At 42.2% G+C, this 21,383-nt stretch overlaps 1 protein-coding gene across 1 annotated transcript in view; it reads right to left on the reverse strand.

The window, feature by feature from the left end:
• Window positions 1-14,113: 14,113 nt before the first annotated feature.
• The window catches only part of LOC145978624 (uncharacterized), a 72,456-nt gene continuing 65,186 nt past the window's right edge, over window positions 14,114-21,383 (reverse strand). The window contains exon 10 of the mRNA XM_083111367.1: window positions 14,114-14,281. The gene's annotated coding sequence lies outside the window, so the exon portion shown is untranslated. The remainder of the gene's footprint in view (window positions 14,282-21,383) is intronic.

The following is a 21,383-nucleotide window of genomic DNA, read 5'->3' on the forward strand; positions in this document are numbered from 1 at the left end:
CATGACGACCTATGTTTATTTTGGTATGGGTGGACAGAGGACACCGAGACTCGACCAACGCACTAAACCCGATCTTTCTACGACTATTCGTTAGAAAGTTACGAGTGATCAAAGTTTTGGGAGGTGGGCTAACTTCTTACCCCTTGGCCCCAGGACCACCAAAACTTGGTACACGTATTCTCCACCTCCAAAATCGACAGGCGGGGTAGCTTCGCTACCAGTATGGGGGTGTTTTTCTATATATTTCTTCGATAACTCTTACCATTTTCGAGATATTTGCAAATTTAAGATTTTTTAACACAGGACTTGGAAAATTTTCGGAACGTTTTTTTTTTTTGATTCCATGACTACCTACGCCAATTTTGTTATGAGAGGACAGAGGACACCGAGACGATGCTAACGCAAGAAATCCCAGCTCTCTATGATCATTTTTTCGAAAGTTGCGAGTGATCAAAAACATTTTTGGCAATTGGCCCACCCTTGACCTCCAAGAACCTCCGAAAACTTGGTACACGTACTCTGCATCACCAAACTCGACAAGAGGGTCAACGGGAAGGATATTCGCGCTATCTCTTACTGTTTTCGAGACATTTTGCAATTTAACGCTGGACTTGGAAAATTTTCGACAGATGGAGGTCAAATTTTGGTTCCATGACGACCTATGTTCATTTTGGTATGGGAGGACAGAGGACACCGAGACTCGACCAACGCACTAAACCCGACCTTTCTACGACTATTCGTTAGAAAGTTACGAGTGATCAAAGTTTTGGGAGGTGGGCTAACTTCTTACCCCTTGGCCCCAGGACCACCAAAACTTGGTACACGTATTCTCCACCTCCAAAATCGACAGGGGGGGTAGCTTCGCTACCAGTATGGGGGTGTTTTTCGATATATTTTTTCGATAACTTACCATTTTCGAGATATTTGCAAATTTAAGATTTTTTTAACGCTGTGGACTTAGAAAATTTTCGATTGATGAAAAAAAAAAATTGGTTCCATGACGACCTGGTATGGGAGGAGAGAGGACACCGAGACTCGATGAACCATGTGGTTCTTTGTTTGTGTGTAAAAAAAAATGCAATGCTTTTTGCACTTGGTTATCATCACCTAACATGTTATTAATTGTTTTTTAAAATTAATTACAACTGAAAACTAATAATTAATATTTCTACTTTTTTTGTGTGTGTTTTTCTGATTAGTTAAAAAATACGTAATGTGATGACTCATATCTTCTGATTGCGCGACAAGTTATTACGTAACATTGTGATGACTCATATCTAACGCTCTTCGTTGTATTAACTATAAGGGAGTAAACTATTACACAACATATTGCAACAAGTTATGACGTAATGTGATGAGTCATATCTAACGTGGCGTCTTCTGATTGGTTAATTATTACAGGTGTTTTCAATACGGTCCGCGCTTTTATTATAAAAGACGGCATACACGGCAGACCAGTCAGTCTCGTGAGAGCAGCCGAAGAGTACGGACGTCCTGTCGCAGCGCTCCTCGTTTTTTGTAAAAAAATAGGTATTTAACTTTCTTTGCTGCTACATACCATCTATTATATCAAGTTCAAAGGTGTTTCACGTGGTTTTTCATAGTAATTTCGACCAGATTGAATTTTGACGTGATCGTCGTGCGTTTTCTATTTCGCCCCCGTAAAATTCTATATACATAAAACATAACTGAAAATTCTATCGTAATTACAACTATTGTCCTTTAACATATTTTTAAGCTATATTCTATCAATTATCTTAAGTTTGAAAGTATTTTAAGTATTTTTCCTAGTAAATAGAATCTCATTGAATTTTGGGTTGATCGTGCGTTTTTGCATTCCATCCCTCTATAAGAAACATACCTTAAAAAATTTCCATCGTTATATTTATTTTAACTTTTTTGTTTTTGGTTTGTGTGATCTGAGAAAGCATAATGGAATCCACCAGTTTGATCCAATGTGTTACTTGCGAAAAATTAATATCTAAAACTAATATTAGCAAGCACAGGGCAAGATGTAGCGAAACAGGTTCGAGAATTAATCGTTTGTTACCTTCTAAGCCTTGTGCTCGATGCGGAAAGATGATCAGCATTGCAAATTTAAGTAAACACCTCAAAATTTGCAAACCATCGATCGAACAAGGAACATTGAAAAGGAAAATCGATAATTCAGAAACGAAAGCTTCCACTTCCAAGCAAATTAAATTATCTAATGAATGCAAACCAATTAGATCTGCATTCAACGACCAACTCCAGGATTTTTCAATTAAGTCAGAACCAGGCCGTGACATTCTAAGTTTCTTGGACGAAACGAAAACATCTGTACTAAATATTTTGAAAGATAAACTTGAAAACAACTCTATAAAAGTATACGTTGTTCTGTTTTCTGAATACGAGAAAGTTGATGGCACAACGAGTATTTTTTATCATCGTACAAAAAACCAGACACTTTATTTTGCTGACGTCGAAAATTTGGACAACTTCTATTATAAAGTTTCCAACGAGCTGGTTAAGAAACATGACGATTTCGAGGCTAAAGGGTCGGGATGGTCTCTGTGTGGAAGTCCTCACACGTTAACTGTTTACGTGAACCGATTCTCGCCTCTTCGCGCTTCCAGCTACGTTCCTCTTCCACCGAACATTCAACACAAGAGGGCTGTGTTAAATATACAGAACAGCGATAAAAAATGTTTCCTTTGGTGTATATTGGCTGCACTGCATCCTGTTCATTGGTCAAATCATCCAGAACAGGTTTCTAATTACAAACAATACGAGACCGACTTTCAAAGTGTAATGTCTGGCATCGAATACCCGGTGACATTGTCGGATATAACAAAGTTCGAAAATCGTGCAGGAAAACGCATCGCTATTAATGTATATTCCTTCACGTCAGATAAATATCTCGTGCATCCCGTCAGGATAAGCGATATCGACGATGACGATGCTTGTGTAATAAATCTCCTTCTCATTTCCAACGAGGATGTCTATCATTACACGCTAATTCGTTCAATGTCTCGATTACTAGGAAGCCAAACAACCAAGCATGAACATTGCATCGAAGTTTGCCCGAAATGCCTAACCACGTTCGACGATCGTGACCGACGTGATCATCAAAATGTTCATAGTCGTCAAATTGCTATCGAGAAACTTGCCGAACATAAAATTTATTGCAGCAACAACAGACCGACTCGCATGTTGATGCCGAAATCAAAAGAGGTCGAAGAATTCAAAATGCACAAGGCATTGTTCGAACATCCCGCAATCATCATTGCTGATTTTGAGTCTTTTCTCAAACCGTTGTCGTACTGCGAACCAGATCCCGAACTTTCTTCCACAACACCGTATCAGTTGCACGAACCCTGAGTTTCGGATATGTTGTCGTGCGACAGGATAGGATAGATGAACCGTATGTTTACCGAGGACCAGACGTAATCAAACATTTTTTTGAAAAGATGGTTGAAGAGGTTGAGACTATTGGCAGCCTCTTACGCGAATCGAAACCAATGCTTCCATTATCCAGCGATGAACTTCAATCTCACAATAACATTGAAACGTGTCCTTTGTGCGATCAACGTTTCACCGACGGGAACCGGAAAGTATTTCATCATAATCACTTCACCGGAAACTACATCGGTGGAATCTGTAACACGTGTAATCTAAAGATCCAAAAACCTACCTTTGTCCCCATATACCTTCATAATGGCAGCGGTTACGACTTCCATCTCTTAATACGGAATCTTGGATATGATAGACAAAAAGTAAATATTCTAGCAGAGAATGAAGAAAGGTACATCAGTGTCAGCAAGCGAGTATTGATTCCGGGAACAAACGAAAGTGTGGAGATGAAATTTTTAGATTCTTACAGATTTTTATCTGCCAGCTTGGACGCTCTTGCAAGCAAACTTTCGGCTGAACAATTTAGAATAACGAGAGCTAATTTTCCCACCGTAGACATAGAAATGATTAGACGTAAAGGTATTTATCCTTACGAATATGTTAGTGATAATTCTAAATTTAACGACGACACTCTTCCACCTCAAAAAGAATTTTACAGTCGACTCAGAGAGAAAGGAATCACGGACGATGAATACGAACACGCGCAACGGATGTGGGACAAATTAGGATGTAGGACACTCGGCGATTATCACGATGCCTACTTAAAACTGGACGTGACGATACTCGCGGATGTTTTTCAAGCATTCAGGAAAACGTCGGCGAATATTTACAAATTAGATCCTGCATATTTTTACGGTCTCTCGGGCTTAGCGTGGTCTGCCATGTTATTACAGACAAAAATAAAACTCGAATTGATACCGGACGTGGACATGTTATATTTTATCGAGAGGGGGATACGAGGTGGAATGGTGCAATGCGTACAGAGACATGCAAAAGCAAATAACGTTCACATGACGGAAGAATACGATTCTAACGAACAATCGAAATACATATTTTATGTGGATGCAAATAATTTATACGGACATGCTATGATACAAAAACTTCCTTACGGCGCGTTCGAATGGGTGGATACCACTTCCATTAACATTAATAATTTCAACGACTGTGAATTTGGCTTGTTTATAGAGGTGGACCTCGAATTCCCCGACCATCTACACGATTACTTCAAAGATCTACCTCCTGCACCCGAACTAAAATGTTCGCCTGATTCAAATCAACGTAAGCTTCTGTTAACATTGGATAGGAAAGAGAGATACGTTCTCCATTACAAAAATCTTCAATTCTTAATTGAGAAGGGAGTTCAAGTAGTAAATGTGAGAAGAATAATGAAATTCAAACATTCCGAGTGGTTAAAACCTTACATTGAAAAAAATACGTATCATAGAACACGCGCCACGTCAGATTTAGATAAAGATTTTTTTAAACTCATGAATAATGCTGTTTACGGAAAAACAATGGAGAATGTCAGGAAGCACGTGGACGTGAGATTAGTTCCCGATTCAAATAAATGTAGAAAATTGATAGCATCGCCGACATTCAAATCACGAAATATATATGATGAAAACCTGGCCCTGTTTGTGATGGATAAAAAAATAATCAAGTTCAACAAACCAATCTACGTGGGGGCGACGGTTTTGGATTTATCTAAACTGCATATGTTTGAATTTCATTACAATATCATGAAACCCTTCTATAATGAAAATATAACACTTTTGTACACGGACACGGACAGTTTTATTTATTCCGTACAGACATCTGACCTCTACAACAATTTGAAACAACCGAAAATGATTGATCATTTCGACACATCTTCCTTCCCTCAACCAAACAGATTTGATCTCCCTTCTCGCAATAAAAAAGTGCTTGGTAAAATGAAGGATGAATGCAACGGAGAAATCATTCTGGAGTTTGCCGGCTTACGTTCCAAAATGTATGTGGTGAAAACAGAAACCAGCATCACCAAAAAAGCCAAAGGTGTTGGTAAAAATACCGTGAAAAACAAGCTTGTGTTCGAGGATTACATCAATTGTCTCTATTCACAGTCGAGGATTCTACGTTTGGAGACAAGGATACAAAGCGTTGACCACGTGCTTACCACAAACAAAGTTAAGAAAATTGCGCTGGATCCGCATGATGATAAAAGATGTATTTTGTCTTGTGGAATCCACACGTTGCCTTGGGGGCACTATCGTTTAGAAATTAGTAAAAATTGTAGGCAATGCAATTGAAAAAAAAATAAACTTAAATAACTATAACTAAAAATAAAAATAATAAACTTTAACTGTCTCACATACACAATAAATAAATAGCAAGTACAATGAATCTCTTTGGTTTCCGTAAGCAAACAATGGAGACTGTACACCGCACGACGACAGATCATGAATTTCTACCTTCCGTGTTAACTAAACTCAACGGTCTGTTGATCATTCACCTCAACAGCATTTGGACGAAATTGGACGAGGACGTGGGTAAAAACTTTTACGTCTTCAACAACAATTTACATTTCTACGAAATTCCGATCGACGGGAAACTTCGGATCACCGTGAATCCGGAGAACGAAGGGCGAAAAATCAAAATATCTACCGGCAAGAACATTTTTCGAATGAAGCACGACAAGATGCTTTCTAACATTACGTACGATGTTTTAGCAGGAGATTGTCTATACGTGGAACTCCTAGGAGATTACGACAAACTCGTTCCTCTCTTCGTAGAATTACGAATCGTCTATCCTATTATAAATAACCGTTAACCAAAAATGCCTAACGACATTTTCTGCAACACCAAGCGTGTAGACCACGCAGAAGAGATTCTCATGCTGGATATTCGTGTTAAGAAGTTGAGGAGCGATTTGATTGCTTTGCAGGAGACAAGTGAGGTGCCACCCTCTTTGAATCCCATCACGCTGATGCTTCTCTTCAAACGTAATCTCTAAAAAAAAAAAATGTCTAGGCAAGCCATCGTCGAAGAATTGCATAAACCTGCACGCCGCAACTACGAACGTTTGGCGGTGGTAACCAAGGGCATCGATGACCTCTGGGAAAGCGACCTCGTCGAGATGAGCAGCGGCAAGTTAAAAAACGTACATAAATTGAACAAGGGCAACAAGTACCTCCTCACCGTCATAGACACGTTTTCGAAATTCGCATGGGCTCTACCTTTGAAGGCGAAAACAGGAACGTGCGTCACGGAAGCATTCAAGACAATTTTTCGCGAAAGCGGCGGCAGACGACCTCGATTTCTGCACACGGACAAGGGGAAGGAATTTTACAATGCCGTATTCCAAAAGTTTATTCGGAAACACGACGTTCGACATTACTCGACCTTCAGTGACGTCAAAGCCAGCATCGTGGAAAGATTCAATCGCACTCTGAAATCGCGCATGTGGTCACGCTTCACGCTTCAGGGAAACTACAAGTGGGTCACCATTCTTCCGGAACTCGTTAACGACTATAATCACACGGTGCACGGAACGATAGGCATGAAGCCAGCTGACGTTACCAAGTCTGACGAGCAGCGATTAATTTCCAGCGTTTACTGTCCAAAGTACACACCCACGACAAAAAACCTAAATACAAAATTGTAGACCAGGTGAGGGTCAGTAAATTGAAGCGAACGTTCGACAGGGGTTTCACACGAAACTGGAGCACGGAACTTTTTACCGTGGTTCGAGTTCTACCCGGGAACCGTCACACGTATATAATAAAGGACAGTGGCGGTGAAATTTTATTGGGACGCTTCTACGAGGAGGAACTCTCTAAAACTAAATACCCCGACACGTACCTTATCGAAAAAGTTTTGCGTAAGAGAGGCGACAAACTTTTGGTGAAATGGCTGGGACTTCCGGACACGAGTTGGATCGATTCGAACGAAGTGATTCTATGAGTGCGTGGAATGTCGTGAAACGTCTACCTGATTCGGAAAATCAAACAAAGAAAAGGAACGGCGAATTGCTCCCCGACAGCATACGGTGTCTGACCGTAGGACCTTCGGGGTGCGGAAAGACGACGCTGCTCATTGATAATTTTATCCTCTCACCCAATTGGTTAGACTGGGAAAACAGACACCTCTACGTATTCTCGAAAAGTCTCGAACAACCGAAATACCAGCAACTTATGAAACTGTACGAGGGACTGGGCATTGCAACTTTCGCAACTGAAATCATTCCACTGGACGATTGTCTCGAGAATTCCGTTGTGGTGTTCGACGACATGATCTTGGAAAATCAAAACGAGATTCGTAATTTTTTCACTCGAGGTCGTCACAAAGGTTTGGATTGTTTCTACCTGGCACAAACTTTTTCCAAGGTTCCGAAACAACTGCTACGCGACAACGCTAATTTCATATGCTTGTTTCGACAAGACCACACCAATTTAAAACACGCACACGATGATTACGTAGGGGCTGACGTAAATTACAATCTATTTTCTAAATTCTGCTCCCACTGTTGGAACAGCGACGATTTCGGATTCGTGACCATCGACATGACTCGAAAAGCAAACCATGGAAAATATAGGAATAAAATAAACGTTTATCTAGACGTCTCAAAGGCTAACAAGAGGAAAATTTCAGATTTGCAACAAGAAGAAAATCCCAAGAAAAAATCAAAAGGTCGTGAGAATCTAAAAAAATAAAATTTGAAAAACGTTCTTTTTTTTTCAAACGTCCGACAAGCATATATAAATAACCATTACAACAAAAAGTGAGTGTTAGAAAAAGTGGATAGTCTCAAGCGGTGACGGCAAGAAAACTACGAGAACCGAACGTATAGGCTGAGAATTCGACGTTTCAAAAACGTTTCAACGTATATAGCAAAATGTCAAAACGTCAATTTCAAGAAGACGAAAATCTCAAGTTGCGGGAATACCTAGTGAAGCGATTCAAAGGTTGGAAATCCGAGAATCGCGGATTCTACGAAGAGAAGAAACGTCAGGATCAACCTGTGATCGACGCCATCAGCGGTCTAGGTAAAGAAATTAAAAGCGTCACGGAACAAAATAAAAATTTGATCAACGAACTCGTACCACTGGCAGCTAAAAGTTACACCGTACCCACGCCCATTTCGAGCATTCCTTCGACGCCGTTCGAACTGAAGGAAGTACCGGCACGACGTCGAGCCATAGGTAGCACGTCGTCGTCGTCTTTGGATAAGATCGAGTTGGGACCTTTGGCACGAGACTACCTGAGCACGGGAAAATTCGACAAGGATGAAGTGTTCGGATTGTATCCGAGCATGGAAACCAACGAAGGAGGCGGTGTGGTTTGGAAGATTGGAAAATCGAAGGTGAGCTTCGAAGGCAACGACATTAAAGTTAATTTAGGCGATAAGGATAGTTGGACCAGGTATCCGGGTACGGTGGGACTGTGGGAACTCGTTGCCAAAAAGCAGCCGAAAGATTACACCGACGAAGATTACCAAAGTTACAAGGAAATTTTGATCATGACGGATGCCTTGTACCAAAACAACGACGCTACGCAGAATCGCGTCAAATCCACCAGCGGCGAAAAATACAAGAACCTCATCAAGCCGATATGGAACCAGGTCAAAACAGGCAGCGGCGTCAAACTCTACAACACCCTGCCCAAAGAGTTTGTGAGGGTGGACGACGTGCGCAAGCTCATAGACAGGTTGTTGGTTATTGCAGGAGAGGAGAATGCAGGCAATCGTAATTTCTACAACGAGAAGGTTGGCATCGTGGACATGATCAGCACGAAACTTTCCAACTTCATCGTGAACGACGACAAAGGTATAGGTTACCTCATCAAAATTATCAACACGCTGCCTCCGAGATTCTGGAACGTGGCCGAAGGAAAGGGACTCGTGAACGACATCATCAACAAGTTACCTTTCGAGATGCATTTACCTGGCTACCAGTACTGCGGACCGGGTACCAAACTCGAGAAAAGATTGGAGAGAGGAGACAAGGGTGTGAATCCGTTGGACGCCGCATGCAAAGATCACGACATCGCTTACAACACCACGCAGACGGATCTGGATGCACGTCACGAAGCAGACAGAAAGTTGGAGCATGCCGCTTTCGAAAGATTCGTCAGCAGAGGCGCATCGTTGGGTGAACGAGTTGCAGCACTGGGCACCACCATCGCCATGAACACGAAACAAAAATTTGGGTGGGGTGTGTAAATAAATAACATACAGTAAAAAAAAAACATCATGTCTTGTATAACTAATTTGCCACACGAACTGCTGTGTATTATATTTAAACAGGCAGTAAACGGAGATTGTGAGGATATAGGGAAACTTTTAATCATAGCGAGATCAACGCCGGATTTTCGCATCCCTTGTGAAATGGCTGTCAAGGACCGTCTTCGGGAGATCAGTGGCATGAGGTGCGGTGATCTCGACACTCTTCTTTCGGCTGCAGGGGAAAAATTAAACAAGAGAATGGACGAACTGCACGAGGCGAGGCAGGGGAGAAGACGATACACGGATGATTGGCATAATTCTAAACAAGAGACGGAAGATATCATCACGCACATCATCGCGTTTTCCGAAGCACGGACTTTCTTCCTCTAACACAGACAAAAAAAATCTTCGATACAAAAATCTCGTGAAAAAAAGTATATATAAATAACACACATCGTGAAAAAAAATAAACTTCGGTGTATATATAAATAACACACATTGTGAAAAAAATTAAATTTCTCTAACACACACTCTGAAATTTTTCTCCTTCGATATGAGTGAAAAAAAAATGAGTGATCTCCAAGCATTAAAACAAATGCCAAATTTGTCAGTCGAATATGTAAAAATTCAGGAATTCGAAGTCGACAAACCTTACACGATAACTTCCGGTTCAATCGTTTCTACCCAGTATGGTCCCAAGGTGCGTCTGTTGCTCGACGGACAATACAGTCTATTTTTACCAGATCGATACGCTAACATGTTATCCGACGAGAAGCTATCTATTTTAATCGAGAACAAAACTCGAATCGTGTACAAGGGTACAAAGGAACTTCTTGGTAAGAAAACAAAGCACGTAATAGAATTTGTTTAACGACGCTGCGCGGAGTATATATAAAATAACATACCTTGAAAAAAAAATTACACGAAACAAAAAAAATCTCGGAACATACATATATATAAATAACATACCTTGAAAAAAAATAAAATTACACGAGAGGGAAAACAAAAAAAATCTCAGAACATTTATATATATAAATAACATACCGTGAAAAAAAATATATATAGAGCATCAACATGAAGCCCAAGGGTGTCGTGTACCAGATACCATACTCCAATCTAAAAAATCTAGGTGCCCTGGATGGGTTACTCACCAAGAAACAACGCGAGAAGAAACGTTCTTGCTTGACGAAAGGACACGGAATGAAATTACTTCTCAGCACACCTCAATTGAGACGCTTGCAGCGTTCGCGGAAACAGAAAAAGATCGGAGGTTTCATATTCAGCATCCCGGCCATCCTGGCAGCATTGGGGGCCGTTGGAAGTTTGGCCGGCGGAAGCGCCGCCATCGCGAAAACCGTCATCGACTCGAAGAAGAACAAGGCGGAATTGGAAGAACAGAAACGTCACAACCTGGCCATGGAGAAGAAAGGGGGGAAGGGCGTGATGAAATAGTTTTTAAAAAAAAGAAACAGCAGCACTCACCAACCGAGACATTGAATCTCTGATCGAACCATTACAAATCAAACACTTCAGAGGCGTTTTCATGTCCGACTCGTTACCTTCAACCGTTAAAAGAAGAGAATGTGGAGTAGTCAACTTGGACAGTCAAGAAAATCCAGGCACGCATTGGATATGTTACCACAAAAATGATGACAATAACAAAGCATTCGTTTTCGATTCTTTCGGAGGTGTTCCACCTACAAATTTAGTGCATTATCTGAAAACAAACAAAACCTCTATATACTACAACGACGAACGCATTCAAAATTTCGGAGACGTGAACTGCGGTCATCTCTGCCTCTCCGTGCTCGCGTTTCTCTCTAAAATAAATAAGCCATCTGTGGAAGATTTCCAGAAAGCATTGTGGAACCTTAAACACGATGGGCGTGTTCCATCTCACGAGCGAATCTTCGATCTTGAAACTCACGCTGCACGACGACATCGTCTATCCTAAATCCATAGCTCTGCGTGCATTCTACAGCATGTACCTCATACCTAACGTCACGCAGCACAACAACAAAATTAGCGTCGGAAGCGAACACATCGTCGTCACGCCAGGTCAATACAATCTTTCAACTTTGCAAGCTCAATTACCCAAAGGCACGTACCTTTCTCAAAATTCGGTCACGCACAGAGTGGAAATCCTATCGGCGACGGAGACGGTGGACCTGGGCACCATGGGAGAACTTTTAGGTTTCGAGAACGACACAAAACTCGAAGCTGGCATCAAGCACACGGCAGTCAACATTCCTAAATTCTTAGCCATCGAAACTCTGAACGTACACTGCAACGTGGCGGAAGGCATGATCACGAAATCTTCGGACGGGGAGGGGTTGCTGGGAAGTCACAAGCAGACGGGAATCATAGCCACGTTCAAACCAAGTTCCGAATTCATGGAACCGATCATCTACACACCCTCTTCGTCGATCTATTTTCCAGTATGTCGCAACCGCATAGACGACATAGAGTTGGTGGTGACGAACGAGAAAGAAGAGGTGGTGGATTTCGCAGGTGCAACAACGACGGCCGTCGTGGAGATCAACGTATAATAAATAACCATACATCATGGAGCAAATCGAAAGTTACGAATTGCAATCTTTTCCTCCGAACCGTCGGACGTTCGCCAATTTGAACGAAGCGAACCGGGAGATCGAATACGACATGGACGTAGGGGATGGGTTCGTTCATCCTCACAGAGCGGACCTCTACCTTCAGTTCGACGTGGTGAAGAAAGAAAGCGGAGAAGCCTTTCCGCCCAATGCCAATTTGAAACTCGTGGACAACTTCGTGCCTCACCTGTTCTCGCAGGTGGAGGTGAGGAAACACAACACCGTCATCGACAGAATCGATTATCCAGGCATCACGTCGACGGCGGTGGGAACGTTGAAATTATCCAAAACGGACGCGGCATACTACCAGGCGGGAGGATTCGAAGCAGGGACGAAAATATCGACGAGAAGTCACACGGTGCTCTTTCCCATGCGTCTGCTTCCGGGTTTCTTCTCGGACTACAAGGAGATCATGTGGAAGGGAGGACTGCGCGTCACGTTTCGAAGAGCGGCCAACGACAACGCTACCCCCCCCTGTCGATTTTGGAGGTGGAGAATCCGTGTACCAAGTTTTGGTGGTCCTGGGGCCAAGGGGTAAGAAGTTAGCCCACCTCCCAAAACTTTGATCACTCGTAACTTTCGAACGAATAGTCGTAGAAAGGTCGGGTTTAGTGCGTTGGTCGAGTCTCGGTGTCCTCTGTCCTCCCATATCAAAATGAACATAGGTCGTCATGGAACCAATTTTTTTTTTTTCAGCAATCGAAAATTTTCTAAGTCCAGCGTTAAATTGCAAATATCTCGAATTTTTGACAAAAACCTACAAAGACAGAGACATGGACATTACACATAGACATTAGACATAGACATAGACATTAGACATAGACATTAGACAACTTAACCTAACTTAACCGGGAACACGAGCCCGGGAACAGGGACAGGGACCCCGGGAACACGAGCCCAGGGACAGGAATAGGACCCCGGGGACAGGGGTCCAGGTATCGTCTTCATGTTCTCTATTTTTCTCGACTGAAATATTAAAACAAACAGAATCCAATGTAGGTTAGTTCGGTGCGTAAATAAAAAAAAATGATAGGTTAAGTTATATCACTTAGGATCGTAAAAAAAAATTAAAAAATCGTAAGGAAAAAAAAGATAGGTTAAGTTATATCACGTAAGATCGTGGCATTCGCACCAAGTATGAGTGGGAAAAATGGGAAATTTTGCTAAAACATCGCTAAGCGCTAAAACATCGACAAAAATTGTCAATATATGTCAAAAAGTGATATTCAATTGATAAAAAAAGAGGCTAAAAAAGGGCTCGTACCAAGTATTGCGTAGAACCGGCCCAATTACACTACTGTAGAAACTTGAATTACACGATGAAAATATGTGAAATCATAGATACATGTAAATATCATCCACGTTGTCCTGGAATTCTGTCAATAACTCTTTTATATAAAAAGGGGCCTTTAATACAAAATTTCGGCCTACTTTATCCGATTGCCGTAAGATTACGATTACGTTTCCATATTTCATTTACACACGATGTAACAGCTCCGACAACAAGGACAGTGATTTACATCTACTGTATATTCGTGCGCATAGTGATTTAAATAAATGCCACGACATAGTATACCTTAATGCTAGAGAAGAGATTGCGAACACTTACACAGATTTACTATTTACAGTTATATATAAAGTACCACAATAGGAAGATTGGTGCTAACAGAGCGTTAAAATACCACCTCCTACAAGTGGCACGCCCAGGTCGGTATATAGGTTTTTGGAAAGATAATTCCTTCTCAATCCGGACTTCGCAAAATGAATTCCAAACAGTTTAGAAAGTTGGAATGATCGTGTATTGAAAATGCTTAATTTGTGAAGTGTTATTAATGTTATGAGTGTGGAAAATTTGTTGAAAATTTCAAATAACTGCTCTCATAATTTTAATAATTTAGGAATTTATCATATTTATCTACAAAGTTGTGTTTATTGTCGCTACAGTAGTTACATGAAATTAGCATATTACACATGTGTAACATTTTATAGGTTCAAGTGGATTCACATTGTATGCATCAGCTGAGACTCTTCCGCTTGGACAAATCAAATCAGGACATGTTCCTCCTTTTCCTCTCGTCTGAAACATAAAAAATCAAAAGTTTAGAGCTGGCAACGAAACAAAGTATATTTGAGAGACACGAAATACAAAATCGTGTTAGATCCGGAACCGTAGCTTATGTTTTCAGCGACCGGGGCGATAATAGATTTCGAAGCAGGGTGTTTCTAAAGTTCGTTTCCAACACGTAGGAAGTGATTCTACAAGTGAAAATAAACACAGAAGTTCATGTGACGAAATGTCGAAAACAGGATCCATTCGGATTTGTTGAAGTGGGGAAAGATGCGAAAATTATGTTTACAAGGAAATAGTGACACAACGGCCAACCATGTGATCGTGGCGAAGGGTGTTTCACAAAGAAATGCGGCATCCTCTATTCAAAAAACACATGGCAGATGTGTGAAGTTGATGCGCAAGGGATTCTTCAAAGGAAGCGAATGGGTCTGTTGAAGTCATGGGAGTAGGGAGTGATTAGAATGGGCGACTCGGGCGATGTAATGTGGGCGATGTTTTTGGTTTTGGTCGCGATGTCGTGTTGTCGATATTTGTACGTACCAACATGCAGAAAGGCAGAGGGGTGACCTTGACTTTGGCGCTTTCCGCCAGTGGCGCTAACATAGTGTTATAGATAGACACGGCCCATCGCGTACAGTGCACTAGTGTTCGTCGTCTACTGGTCGGCAGATGTCCAGCAATAGGGACGGCAGCATACACCGTAGAGGAGCTGGCAGACATGCATCTCATTTATGGCGAGACAGGAAGAATTAGCCATGCAGCACGGCGTTTGTATGGGGAACGTTTTTCTAAATATAAGGATGCCGTCGCATACCTTCTTTCAAAGAGTGCATACTCGATTTTGGGAAACCGGATCAGCTCTACCACCCCGTCGAGAAATTGGAAGACCACGAAGTGTGTGCAGAGATCAGTTTCTGGATGCGGTGTTAAATGTCGTCAGGGATCGTCGTGACACCAGCACGCGCGCTATAGTCAGTGCCCACAACACCTCCCATGTTAATGTGTATCGCGTCCTGTCCGACGAAGGGATGTACCCTTTCAAACTCCAAAAGGTACAAGACCTTTTACCTCAGGACTTTCGCCCACGTGTGGTGTTTTGCCAATCGTTCTTGCATTAAGTGGAAAGTATCCCGAATTTTGCGAACAGGGTGTTGTGGACCGATGAAGCAACGTTCACCAAAACGGGCGTGTTCAATAGTAAAAACAGTCACGTTTGGGATTTTGAAAATCTACATGCAATATTCGTGGCACATCATTAGCACAGGTTTGCGGTTAATGTGTGGTGTGGGATAGTGCATGACCATTTGATTAGGCCGTACATTTTTCCTGTTCGCCTGTGTGGTGGCATTTCTTTGTGATGTTTTGCCTGAACTGTTGGAGGACGTGCCCTTGGCACTGAGGCAAGGACTACGGCTTCAACACGATGGTGCACCACCACATTTCGACCAAAATGTGCGTCACTTCCTCAATGGCTTGTTCCACAATCGGTGTATTGGTAGGGGTGGGCGAGGGCCGTGGCCAGCAAGATTGCCGTACATCACTGGACTTCTTTCTATGGGGAGAGATGAAACGCCTCGTATACAAAACACCTGTCGTGTCAGCCGAGTATCTCGTTGAACGCATTAATGTTGCCGCAGCGACGATAGCAGACACCACGGGATTGTTTACTAGCAGTAGACAGTCGTTGATTCGGCGTTGTCATCTCTGCGTGGAATTTAATGGCAGACAGTTTGAAAATCGTCTGTGATGTGGTTCCCTCGGCACCTCCACTCTGCACACAGTGAACATGTCGACACATATGTAACCCAGCGAAGCACCCCACCATCTTTGTTTTTCTACGTAATGATGATGTCCACTGCGGATATTCACTTTCTTCTTGGTAGTCAGTCTTCACATATCACTTTTCATGTATAACACATCTCGCTAAACCCTTCCCTACCCCTATGACTTCAACAGACCCATTCGCTTCCTTTGTAGAATCCCTTGCGCATCAACTTCACACATCTACCATGTGTTTTTTTATAGAGCATGATGCAATTCTTTGTGGAACGCCCTTCGCCGCGGTCATATGGTTGGCCGTTGTGACACTATTTCCTTGTAAACATAATTTTCGCACTTTTGCCTCACTTCTATAAATCCGAATGGGTGCCGTTTTCGGCATTTCTTCACACGAACTTCTGTGTTTATTTTCACTTGTAGAATCACCTCCTACGTGTTGGAAACGAACTTTAGAAACACCCTGTATATTGATAAAGTAAGGTAGGTATTATATGAGTTTTGAGAACATGCATTTCTCCTCTGTCGTGTCGGCTTGTTATTGAGTTTACCATAAGAACTTGAAATAACGGAAAATTTCTTACTTCTCTTTCTTCTTCTGTTTATTTGTAACTCTTTAACCATTTCCTTTCATTGCATTTTCTTTTTATCTTTACACCTATCTTCAAATTTATGATCACTTCGTTTGTGTTTACTTGTTCTGTTCTTGACCATTTCATTTTCTAAGTTTTCTCTCCCATTTCCTGTTTGTTTATACTTCATTTTTTCTCTATCGATCTTCTACTATTCCACTATTCCTCTTCCTTCCCTCACTTTCTGCCTGTTTTTCTTCAAAATTTCTCTTTCTTTGCCCCTCTTCTCTATTTCTCTCTCTCTCGCTACTATATTTTGCTACTTTATTTCTCCTCCATTATTCCTCTTACTTAAGATTTGAGGGGCGAATTACTGACTCGACGAGGTTTCTGTAAACCCTGCGGAAGAGCGCGGGCTGGAGAGAGAGTCAAGTCAAGTCCATCTGCTTCTATCTTCCACTTAGCGGCCAATATAATTTACGACTGTTGATAGGGGGAAGGTCCTCGGTCAACTTTCTTGCAAACTGAGACTGCATCAAGGGAGCCAGCAGATGTGAGACTAGAGCAAGGTCCGTGGAGTGAGGACTACTAATTAGACGGACCTTGGGACTAGAGCACTTGCCCCGCTGAGATATCTGGAACAAGTTTTTCACATTTTTTTTCAGTATCTTTCAGCTCGTAAAATCATGGATCAAAGGTACCATGAAAGAGAGCAGAGTAAGTGATCTCTATATGTTCTTATTTTAATAGTGGACTCAAATATGAGCTAGTTAACAATGCCAAAGTATTTTGAATTCAATTACAATTTTATGATTTGTAAAATAATAATAATAATTTGAGGTAAAGAATGTTCCTAATAACTGAAGATCAAGACATTAAATTTTACTCTGCCCCCCCCCTCCCCGCCGGCTGAGAAAAAATTCTGCGAACACCCCTGGACGTCCGAAGAATGAAAGGAATTAACTCTACTCCATTTATATGTTTGGATAAATCAAATAATAATATATTCATGGTTTAGGCTATTTTTTTAAAAAAAAACACTATAGCCTACATTACAGTTTACTAGAGTCTCCAACGGGACAACATTCTCAAACAGTGATTCTCGGTCTCGTGTCGATATTTGGCTAGTTCTCGGTCCTGTCTCTATTTTCAAGAGTTTTCTCGTTCTAATTTTGAATTTGTGACATACTTGTACCAATCCCACCGAGTTCTCAGGTCTCGTGTATTTTTTGTTAGTTCAATTCTTCAAAAGCCACACATTCTGATTGATCAACTATCCAACAAGACGAGAGTGCTGAACAGTGAGTCTCGGTGTTTTCTGTCTTTAGAGAAGCATGTCTCTTCTTTGGTCTCATCTTGAAAGTCAAGGCAAAAGTAAAGTTCCGCGTGCCTGTAGTACCGTGCCATGAAGACATGTAGGGGATGTTTGGGGTAGGGAGGGCTTCATATATTCTCGATGTCGGCCTCTTTGAAGTTGATGTTATCAGCACCACGCTTCGGTGGCCTTTACCTCCCATGGTCTCCTCCAGGTAACCACTGATTTCAGACTGGATGAAAACCGGAGCTTTTTAAGTGAGGACAACGCCGGAATAAAGCCGACCTTACATCGTCCACTTCGGGAATCAAACCCGGATATTCCGCTTGACAGTCAGATACCCTACCCATTTTTTTCCTTAATAAAAGGAATATCCTTAGACGGTGGCATACCCCTTCATTCACCATTTTCTCAACTTTTATACTTATCAATGTTTACTACATTCTCAGTTTTCTCATTTGAACAAACATAAACATCAATGTCCGAACCGGGATTTTAACCCGGGACCTCTGTATTCGTAGTTCGCTGGGCTGATCATTCTGCAAAGGAGGCCGACACCGACTAGTCTTGAAAGTCTGGTATCGATTTTCAAACAGTCATCTCAGTTTATCGCCTAGTCGCCAAAACCTGCTCTTCAGTCAACCTGTAAACTGTCGTTTTTTAACTATGGAATTATAGATTTCCAGACCTTCTCAATTTGTTGTGATTTCAGAATCGTAATATAAAAATATGACCTATCAAGAGCGTCCGAAAAGTAAAAAACAACTAAATGTGGAGATTACACATACACATACACATGCACAGAGGGAGAAAGAGAAAGAGAGAGATAGATATGTGTGCGAGCGTACAACCATTATATATAATTATATATATATATATATACCGGGTGGTCCATTTATAATGATAGTACGGAATATCACATGCAGAATGCATCCAATCGAAAAATTGCACAGAATAAAAGTTTGATACTATTGAGGGGTAAGTCAATGCCGCAAAAATTTCGTCGCCGCCACCCACCCCTTAGAGGGGGTGGGGGTAAATGTAAAATTTCAAATGGAATACCGCCATTCGTTTTACATATTTGGATCCCGTGTTGAAAAAGAAGTATTTTTTGTTCGATAAATTTTGTAAAAAAATTGCAAACATCGAACTTTTATGAACATTTGGTAGTTTCAGTTTCATTTTGTTCCCTTTGTGTAATAACAGTTTTGGTTTCCGTTGAGAACATTGCAAAAACGAATTTTATTTAAAAAAATGTGTGCAAAGAATTCGGCAAAAGAGAATTGTTTGCAATTTATGTTCTTGTGTAACAATAAATAATATTAATTTGTTCCAACTCTTTCGTTTCAAGGAACAATTTCATATGAACAACAAAATTAAGTATGTTACTACAAATTAGTTATCATTTGAGGTACACAAATAAATGTTTAAAGGAGCAACGCGGGTTCTCTGCCGAGGTGGACCTCGAATTCTGAGAAGCTGCAGGAGGCTTTCCGCGAATTACCACCTGCTCCGGAATTCAAGCGTTCCCCCGGCTCGGATCAGCCATCTAGGATGTCGACTCCCAAGAGAGGTATATTGTCCACTACCGGAACCTCCGGTGGTTGATGCAGCCATGGGTCACAGTCAGAACGATTCACCGCGTGCTGGCATTCTCGCACTCTCCATGGTTACGTCCCTACACTGAAACCAACACCGAACACCGTACCGCTGAATCGTCTGAGCTCGACTACTTCAAGCTAATGATCAACGGAGTGTTCGGTAAGACAGTGGAGAACGTGCAAAATCGCGTGGATGTGAGGTTGGTTGCCAACGCCAAGCGTTGCCGGAAGCTGGTGGCAAACCCAGCTTTCAAGTCTAAGACCATCTACAACAAGCAGTTGGCTCTGGTCCACATGGACAGGATTGTGGTGCTCCTGAACAAACCAAATCTACGTTGGTGCCACGGTCCTGGACCTGAGCAAGCTGCACATGTTTGATACACACTATGACACCTTGCACAAACACTATGACCGCAACCTAACACTTCTTTACACAGGCACGGACAGTTTGGTATACCATGTATGGACACTGTCTTACCGAACACATCCTTGGCTGAACTCTTCGGCACGTCAGGCTATCCCCAGCCTAACAGGTACGGCATCCTGGCCCGGAACAAAAAGGTGCCCGGCAAACTCAAGGACGAGAAGAACGGTGATGTGATTCTCGAGTTTGCCGGTCTTCGCGCCAAGGCTTACGCAATTCGGGCCGAGAGTAGTGTCACCAAAAAGGCGAAGGGCGTGGGCAGGCAGGTGGTCAAGGAGTGCCTCACATTCGAGGACTACGTCGATTGCCTTAGGACACGATCACCTGTTGCAAGAACAGAGCAGCGCATCCAGAGCTTTGACCATGCGTTGACTACCAACGAAGAGAGAAAGGTCTCCCGGGATGCACGCGACGACAAAAGGTGCGTTCTTAAATGTGAGGTCCACACACTCCCGTGGAGGCACTATAAGATGAAAACCAGCAAAGCCTGCGCCATCTGTTCGTAGTCTCCTAATTTCTTTCGATCGCTTTTTCGATGCTCAAACTCTTCTTCTTCTTCTTCTAAAACGGAAATAAATCCCGACGTGTCCTACATGACAAGAAAGGGGCACACGCAGGGCCAAAGGGACAGTTCCTTCGTGCGCTCAAGTGTGATCATTTTTTTTTGGTCAATTGTTAAACAGTACACTTGCAATGCTGTTACAGTGCATTTAAAACTGTTCGGTCACCCTCTCGTTCTTTATGTCGTACACAAAAGTTTTATCTGCGATGAGGATGACGCTGCACAGGGTGTCGGCGGACAGAGCATCGTGGAACTCACACACGATCTTGATATTGGTGTGATCGTTGACCACCTCCTGCTTCCTCTTCGATGTGTTGATGACGAACATGGTCTGAGAGCTATGAACTCGTTGGGGGTGTAGTTCACATCCACGTTGCCGGAGGTCACTCTTTTGTAGGCTGTGTACGCCTCGTACAGTTTCAGGTAGTCGTCGTCTGCGATGTTCAGGTTGTAGTTCTCGCGCGGGAAGATCTCGTTCCTCCCGTTTTTGAGGTAGACGTTCTTGATCTTGTAGTTGTCGAACTAGCTGGAATCTTTCTCCTAGTTGTTGTCCTTCCCTGTCTGGAAGAGAACGGCCACAAACTCGAGCATGTCGTACCATATGCTGTTAAACTGCGTGGTCACGTCGAATTCGAAATGATTGCCGGAAGCAGGTTTCTGTACGCACTGGTAGCCGTAAAAGTGGATGGGCACTTGGGGATTCTTCAAAATATTTGCTTTGTACTTAAGGGCGTGGTTGGATTCGTATTCCACCACAGGCATGCGCAGCTCCATGGACTTTATGAGGCACTTAGCAGCGTCGGGTAGTGTGTTTAGAAGCGGGGTGGTCCCGTCCGGACCCAAAGTGCTGTAACGTAT

The sequence above is a fragment of the Lepisma saccharinum genome, chromosome 25 (assembly GCF_977018435.1).
Source record: "Lepisma saccharinum chromosome 25, izLepSacc3.1, whole genome shotgun sequence".
Taxonomy (NCBI): Eukaryota; Metazoa; Arthropoda; class Insecta; order Zygentoma; family Lepismatidae; genus Lepisma; species Lepisma saccharinum.